General features: G+C 43.0%; 1 protein-coding gene across 1 annotated transcript in view; it reads left to right on the top strand.

The window, feature by feature from the left end:
• The window catches only part of METTL25 (methyltransferase like 25), a 124,507-nt gene extending 117,107 nt beyond the window's left edge, over positions 1-7,400 (top strand). Inside the window, exon 13 of the mRNA XM_027107116.1 lies at positions 7,137-7,400. The gene's annotated coding sequence lies outside the window, so the exon portion shown is untranslated. The remainder of the gene's footprint in view (positions 1-7,136) is intronic.
• The last annotated feature ends 556 nt before the right edge of the window (positions 7,401-7,956 follow it).

The raw sequence follows: 7,956 nt of genomic DNA on the forward strand, positions 1-7,956 counted from the left end.
ATTATTTCTGCTGCTTTACTGAAGGGAAAATTGAAATACAGAAAGGTCCAGCAACTTGCTCCGAGTTGGAGGAGGCATGGGAATGGTAAAGTCAAGATTCACATTCAGGCATCTGGCTTCAGAGTCTAACTGCTTAGCCTAACTGCTTAGATGCTGTCTTACTTCTTGATTATTTGAGGGTCTTCTGTGTTGGTCTTAATGATTTGGTTTCCTCTTGAGACAGTCAAGATATTGGTGGATGCATAATCCTATAAACTTCAAGTAATTGATGATTTCTTGGTTGTCCTGCCCCTAAAGGACAGGTCTCATAATCTACCAGTCAGATGGAACTGTTTTTGCAAATGGCAGGAAAAATATTTGTTTTTTTCTGAGACACCTAAAAAGAGTTTCATTATTAAAATGAAGGGAAATATGTGTACAACTAAAATCATAAGTAAAGTGTTCTTGAATTTTCTGCTCCAAATAGTAATAGATATTTGCTTTATTTTTTTATATTGGAAAATTAAAGCTGAGAGTTAAAATCACTTTTTCCAAAATCATCTGACTAAAACTGGGAGGTACTAAAACTCAAAATAAATGATAATTATAGACAATATTCAGAGAAGGCCACTCAGTGACATGTCTGGAACAAGACAGACAAGCCCATTCTGAACATCTCTCTTCTGGCTAACATGTAATTCCAGCTTCATAGCAGTGACTACTCTCAACCCACTTTAATCCTCCTGCCTTCTATGTTAAAAAAAGAATAAGTAAGACCAGTTATTGAATTTCCCTAGCTTTTTGACAACCTCCAATTCAAAACTGGACCTCATGTTTTTAAATCCTTCCTACAACCATGCATTACAAGCCCAAATCCTATAAGAAGTTCCTAACAACTCTCTCTTACTGAGACAACCCCCCATTCTCCTGGAGTGCATGCCCCCCGGCTGCGGTCAGCGAAATAAATCTAGTTCGGACTACAGTTTTGTTCTTAGTGCCCTTTGGTTGATGGGCTATAAAAGTTTCTAGATTGTTTCACTAGGTGGAAGGTGGTGCTAAAGCACACTGAAGAGCAATATTGGGGAGAAAACTAAAAATTCCATTTCAGATATGTTGAGTGCAGGATACTTTTGAGAAATTCAAGGAATATTAAAGAAACACGGGTCTAAAAGGGTCTGTAGAACAAAGGGAAAGCATGGATACAAATGTAGAAGTTATCAACGTATAGATGGAAATTGAAGCTAGAACATGGATGAGATCACTCAGTGCAAAAAGCCTAAGGAGAAAAGAATGGAGAAACTAAAACTCCAATATGAAGTTTCTGTAGAGAAGTGTGAACAACAAAGGCGGCTGCGAAAGCACATCCAGAGATAAAGCAGAAGGACCAGGAGCAGATCATCATGTGAATCAAGGAAGAGGATATCTCAAGGCCTATGGAGTAACCAATGGTTGGAAGCATTTGAAAGATCCAGTAAGAAGAGAACGGGAAAATTCCCACTGAAGTCCGTCATTGACATTTTTTGTGAAAGATTTTTCAGAATTTTGATGGAAGCAGAAGCCAGAATAAATGGCCGTGGGATAAGTATGAGGTAAGCTAAGTGAAGGAAGAAAGAAGGGTCTTCCAGGAGGAGGGACAGAGTGATAGTGCTGTAAATAGTGGTTAAAAGAATGGGTTCTAGAGAGAGACTGATCAGAGTTCAAATCCCAGTTGTGTCCCTCGCTAGCTGTGTGACCTTAGTTAGGTTAGTTAACTTATTTGTGCTTCAGTTTTTCCATCTGCCAACCGGGGGAAAAACGGTAACCACGTGCAGTTATGAGCAGAAAGAGATCAAGTAATAGAGATCCTTGTATATAGTAACGTCTCAATAAGGACAAGCAACAATTATTGCAAAAACATGAGAGAGCATGACTCCATTAGGGGCTTGAAAGTTGTTTAATGTGAATGGTGAGTATGGAGATAAGACCAGACAGGTTGACAGGGTCCTAGGCCTGGAAGCCGTGAATGACATGCCAAAGAGATACATTTCCTCTCAAGGCATAAAAGGTTCATTGAGGGAGTTTAGGAAGAGAGTGATGTGATTATAGTTCTAGTTTAGAAAAATCGCTCTGACTATATACCTACAGGATGGATTGGAGTAGAATCAAGCTGAAGTCTAGGGCAGCAGTTAGGACCCCATTTCAAAAACCTAAAAAAGAGATAATGCCTTGATTAGGGCAGCAGAAGTAGAAATGGAAAAGAAAAAAGTTAAATCAAGGAGGTAAAATTATCATGACTTGGTTACTGATCCTATATTGTAGGTGAGACAGAATGAAGTCTAGGATACTCACCCTTCACCTCCCCTCAAGTTTCTAGCCTGGGTGACTAGCTAAGTAGCACAGCCATTTACTGCGGAAGAAAGTCTAAGAAGGAACAAAGGTCTAAGGGGTTGCTTATTGTTCAATTTTGGATATGCTGTGTCTGATAATACCCACATGTTGAAGATATCCAATATGCAACCTGGAACCCATAGGAAACTTTGAGCTGAAGATCTATTAATGGTTGTTTAAATCATGACCGTTCAAGGGGTTACTGAGGAAGAATATCTAGAAAGAGAAAAGTATTGAAAAAAATGTCATTCAGAGAGATTATCTAGGAAAATAACATTAGTTGACAACAGACAAATGCTAAATCTTCTTGGGAATTTCTTAGAAGACAAATGATGGCAACTGCTATAGCCAGCTAACATCCAGCTTCTTTTATTCAACAGTGGAGAATTTACGATGAGACAGGGAGTGGGGACCAGGGGGAAGGCTAACCTCTCTCTCCTCCACTCAGCCTCCCAGCCTCTCCTCACGGTCCATGTGATGTGAGAAAATAAGCATCCGGCACTGGAGAGATTGGCAAGTGGTTCCTTGAGAGTTAACCAAGCTTCAGGGTGGTAGGTGTTTGGTGAATAAGGTGATAGTATAGGGTCGTTGGTTTTCTCTAAATAAGGATTTCCAGAAGCCCTCGGTGGAAAGGACCACAACAATGGGAGAATGAGTGAGAAGGGGGAAGAACACAGTAGGTTACATGTAAGAGCATGAGCGGACAAGATGATGGGTGGTGCACGTGTTTTGTCCACTCAGGAAGGATGCCCAGGTGAAGGCATGTAGTCCAAGCTTTTGGTATTTCAAACAGAGGCCATGAGAGGCTTCCAATTGTCACTTTCTGTCTCTGTGCGTGATAATTACCTCATCTCAGGCAGTAGATATTGCACACGAGCCCAAGTCAAACCCTTTGCCTTAACTTTTTGCCTGGTGAGCTCTGCTCACGTTTCACAACCCATCTGAAATATCACCTTCTCAGGAAAAACCAGGACTCTCATTGAGCACATAATGGATATTGGCAGGATATTAAGCAGTTAGTGGGAAAATGATCACACTGAAACAGTAATAATAATAACATTGAGCCTTGAGTTGGGAAGCCTATGTTCTCTTCCTGGTTTTGCCACCAAGTATGTGACCCTGGGCAAGTCACTTCACCTCTTCAGGTCTCAGTTCCTTTATTTACATAATGAGAGAGTTTATATAATGAGAGTCAATGAGTTCTATGATATTTTATAAGTAACCCATGACACCATGGCCATCGCTAGGTTGAGGGGCAGAATGCAGACTGAGTGGGCTGCCCCAGAATGCTGGTAGGGCTGACAGAAACCCCTGCTAATAGATCAGCATTACAGATCATTCCAAAGAAAGCTATACCATAAAGGAAGCCTACTAGCAGCCTGGCTTTCCTTGGTGTGCTGCCCTCAACAGCAGAGCCTGCTCAGTCTTAAAGGACCAGGACAGTTACCCTACTTTGGATTCTCTATGGGATCTGTTTAGGTTATCTCAGAATCTGCAGGATCATTCAATTATCAGTTAACTCTTAGGGAGGAGAGAAGTGAAGGAGTGAAGGGAGTGAAGGGGGAAAGACTTTGCGGAGTGGACTTCAGTGCCCTTTGCCAACCTCTTACCTTTCCTACAATTTACCCACATCACTTCTCCTTCCCTCCCTTCCACGGTCTTATTCAAAGGGATCCCTTCTCCTTTTTCTAAGGCTAGTTCTGTTATCTGTGTTCATAGGTCCAAACCTACTGCTCTAGTACAGAACAAGGGCAAATAACTAAATAATAATCATATGTTTGAGAAGGAAAAGAAAGGACAACCACCACTAGACTCTGTCCTGTATCAACATCACCGCCCTTCCTTTATATTATAAAGTTTGAGGTAAAGATCCTGATTAAGGGGAAGCCACAGCTCTATGTCTACAGTTCCTTCCCTCATTCACTGCCAACTCACAGCAACTAGATCCCTCCCCCAATCCCAGCAACTGGCAACCACATCACCAGATCCACAGGATACTTTCTTGACTATACTACCGTGTCTGCCATTGTTGAGGAACCCCTTCCATAAACTTTCTAAAACTACAGATATCATTCAGCCTAAGTAACCACATTTTTTTTCTCTTTGCCCATATCTCCTGTCAAAGGGGTGAACACAGACAGCCATGTTTTATACCCAAGACTCTCAGGACCGCAGGTGATGGGGGCATGAGTACACACCTGGTCAAGGCAACCTAGATCCTTGATGTGACCTGAAGAAAGGTTAGACCTATCAGATTCTCCCTTTCTCAGGAGTTTGAAATAGACAAAAGTATGGGGTGGAAGTTGAAAAGTCATGGTATATAAAGAGATTCTAGGGGCAGTGTTTGACCATGTGAAGCCAAAGTTATGAGGGTCAGAAACTGAATGAGCAGAGAAAGAGGTCATTAGAGAGAAGAGATAAAGCCAATACAGAGAAACAGGAAGGCCATAAGATTCAGGGAGATGGAGAGAACATCTGACCCCCAAGAGTTGCTTCCCAGAAGCCAAAAGAGCCACTGCTCCTAGACTGTTCTCCTTCCACTATCTGTTCTCTCTCTGCCTTCTTTGAAGCCTCTTCTCTATTTGTGCTTTAACTATTAGTCTTTTCCATTGAAGGCTCTGTCCTTGGGCCTTTTTCATTCTACACACTTTCCATGGGACATGGTCCTGGCTTCCAAAAGGACCTGTATCTGATGATGCTCAGATCTGAATTTCTAGGCTACCTCTCTAGGCTGCCTCTCTCTCCTGAGCTCTAGACCTGTTTATTCATCTGCCTGATGGACACTGCCACTCCCATGGGCATTCCACCAGCACTTCAAAATCAACATGTCTAAAATTAAACTTCCGGTCAAACCTACTCTTCCTCTAATACTCCTTTTCAGTGAAGTAAACTTTCAGCTGAAAACTATAACCACCCTAGTGGTTATAGTTTATATATATATATACATATATACATATACAAATACCACTAGATATATATACGACGCTCTTGCTTATAGGTTATAACCACTATAACCTCCCAATCCATTGGAACATTAAGTCATGTTCATTCAACCTCCTGCCTTTCTCCTCACTGCCTCTCCTCTCCAGTCCCACTGCTACTAAGTTCAGAGCCTCATAACTGCCCTTTGGTTTCCTTGGCATGAGTCTCCTACCCCTGCTTATAACTCTTCTATGGCTTTCCAGTTTTCTGACAGGAAAATCCAAACTCTTAAACAGGGCGTCCAAATCTTCCATGATGCTTCCCTTGCCTAGTTCATTCGTATAGTCTTTCTCTGCACTCCATCTAACCCCAGTTTCAAATGATCCAGACTTGCTGCAACTCCCACGGCATCTCAAGTGTTGCCTCCATCTGGACTTTGCTCTCACCGATCATTCTTCCAGGAAGGCTAGCATCCCTTTCTCTTCCTGCCAACACATTCCTGTGTTCTCCTTCAGTATTTATGAGCCTGCCCCCACATTTAAATACTCTTCTTTTATTATGCCCCAGTGGTACTCCGCACAGATGACTGTGACATTTATCGCGCTTAATTTTAAAATGTTTGTATTCCTCTCTTTGACCTAGAAGGGCAGGAAATCTATCATTTTTACTGTTTGCCCTGTGCCTAGCAGTGAAAGCGTTCAGAGCATGCTGGCGAGGAAAGGAAGGAAATGAATACACTGATCCTGCGGGGGAAGGAAACTAGCCTATCCTCTGAGAGAATCGAATAATGCCCAGTAAGTGAAGCCATGAAATTTTATGGTCATAATTTAAAATGTCCTTCAAAAAGAAAAGAAACAACAAAAAAAAACCCTCTCCTACAGAGAGCAAGAAAGAGCACCTTCCTCTTCCTCAGAAAGTATATCACTTCAGCAACTGGAAGCAGGAACCCCTCAAAGATAGGCAGCCTGTTTCCCATAGGGATAACTGAGCAAGATGAAGCAATTTCCTCAAGTAAACAGAAACCCTCAAAAATATAAAGATTTTTCATCTACACCCCTATCTTACCAAGATGTGTGGGTGGAATTTGCTCCATTTAGACCCTGGTAAACAAAGTGAAAAACAGAGCCCATCACAAAGGAATGGTCCCAGTGCCCCAGCAGACACAGGCAGGAAAGGCTCTGTCCCAGCTGCCAACAGTGCTGGAGAGTCAGTTGGTCCCTCACTAGCTGAGCAGCCCCTGCTGCTGGCCGGCTGAAGAAAGGCTTGAGGGAATGTCTCTTCATAATTAATCCAGGTGGGAGAAGACCCCTACCCCTCTAGACTGGGTCCCGTGGGCTGAAGTGTTGAAGGAGAAACTGGGATGGTGAGTCTGTCCACAGGTGTCCCTCCCATTTGTACCATGGTATCTAAGCACGCTCTCAGGTACCACTCACTAGTCCAGGAGGGAAGGAACCGACTGAAGCCAAGGATGCACACTGAGAGAGCTCTTGGGTGGAAGAGGCGCTGAGGAAGGCACAAGAAGTGGGGAGGGGCCCTTCTGGAAGGGCTGCGTCAGCCAAGGGCTTTGCACCTAGTAACTTCTGTGGGGGGAAGAGGGAGCCTGAGAGAAAGAACTTTCGCCTGCCGGGATAAAATAGTAAATGCAAGCTGAATATTCTCATCAAGAGTGGGAAGCCGCTTGACTTCTGCATGCTGAGAAGGATTGTCTTCTGGACACGTCCGGGGGAGTTGGAAGGCAGGCCATGCATATTTCCCCCGTTGGCCATTCCTCTGCCCCAAGGCTGCAGGCAGAGGTAAGTTTCATGCTTGCACAGGTTTCCTCTGTGTGAGTCTCTTCCCATTCTGGTTAATGCTTTCTTGTTCTCTAGGTTTCCTCATATGTGTCAATTCCTGTGAGAAGCAGTGGCTGATATTCTGCCCACACTTCCACCGCCACCCAGGCGAGGAGTAAGAACATCATCTAGGTGGCTGCCATGTGGAGAGCACATGAACAGTACGTTACCAGGCCTACTTCCTTATCTGCCTGCAATTCTGGGCCGAAATGACTCAAAGGCAGGAACCGTGAGAAACACCACTGAATCTCCAGATTCTGACATGGAGCATTGTTCAGTCTCACATGTTTAATTAAAGTTTATTGAACCTTTATAATATAAAATATGTTATATATCATAATTCTATATGGTATAAGATGAAATAACCCAAAGCTTGTAATATTGCAGTGTTCTAAACTGAAGCATAAAAGACGCTCTGAATGGACCTCTCAGGCTGGAGGACAGCCTAAGCAGTAAGTCTATGAAATGGGAGTACAGAGGGCAGAGCTAAACCATTTCTGTGCCAGAGACCCCTTGGGCCCCTTCTCAAGCAATGTTTTTTAACATATAGTAAAATACATAATTTGACAAAGGAAGCAAATCATATAGAGATAGTTAACAACAGAGCTTTTAAAAATGATAATTTAGTAATATGTGTGTTTATTACTCATTAAATAACAAGATCAAATAGCAGTTCTAAAAACTACTATGGGGACTTCCCCGGTTGTCCAGTGGTTAAGAATCTGCCTTCCAATGCAGGGGACGTGGGTTCGATCCCTGGTCAGGGAACTAAGATTCCACGTGCCACAGGGCAACTAAGCCCACATGCCACAACTAGAGAGCCTACGTGCCATAACTACAGAGCCCACGTGCTGTA

The sequence above is a fragment of the Aethalodelphis obliquidens genome, unplaced genomic scaffold (assembly GCF_003676395.1).
Source record: "Aethalodelphis obliquidens isolate GAN/ISIS:26980383/991018 unplaced genomic scaffold, ASM367639v1 scaffold8, whole genome shotgun sequence".
Taxonomy (NCBI): domain Eukaryota; kingdom Metazoa; phylum Chordata; class Mammalia; order Artiodactyla; family Delphinidae; genus Aethalodelphis; species Aethalodelphis obliquidens.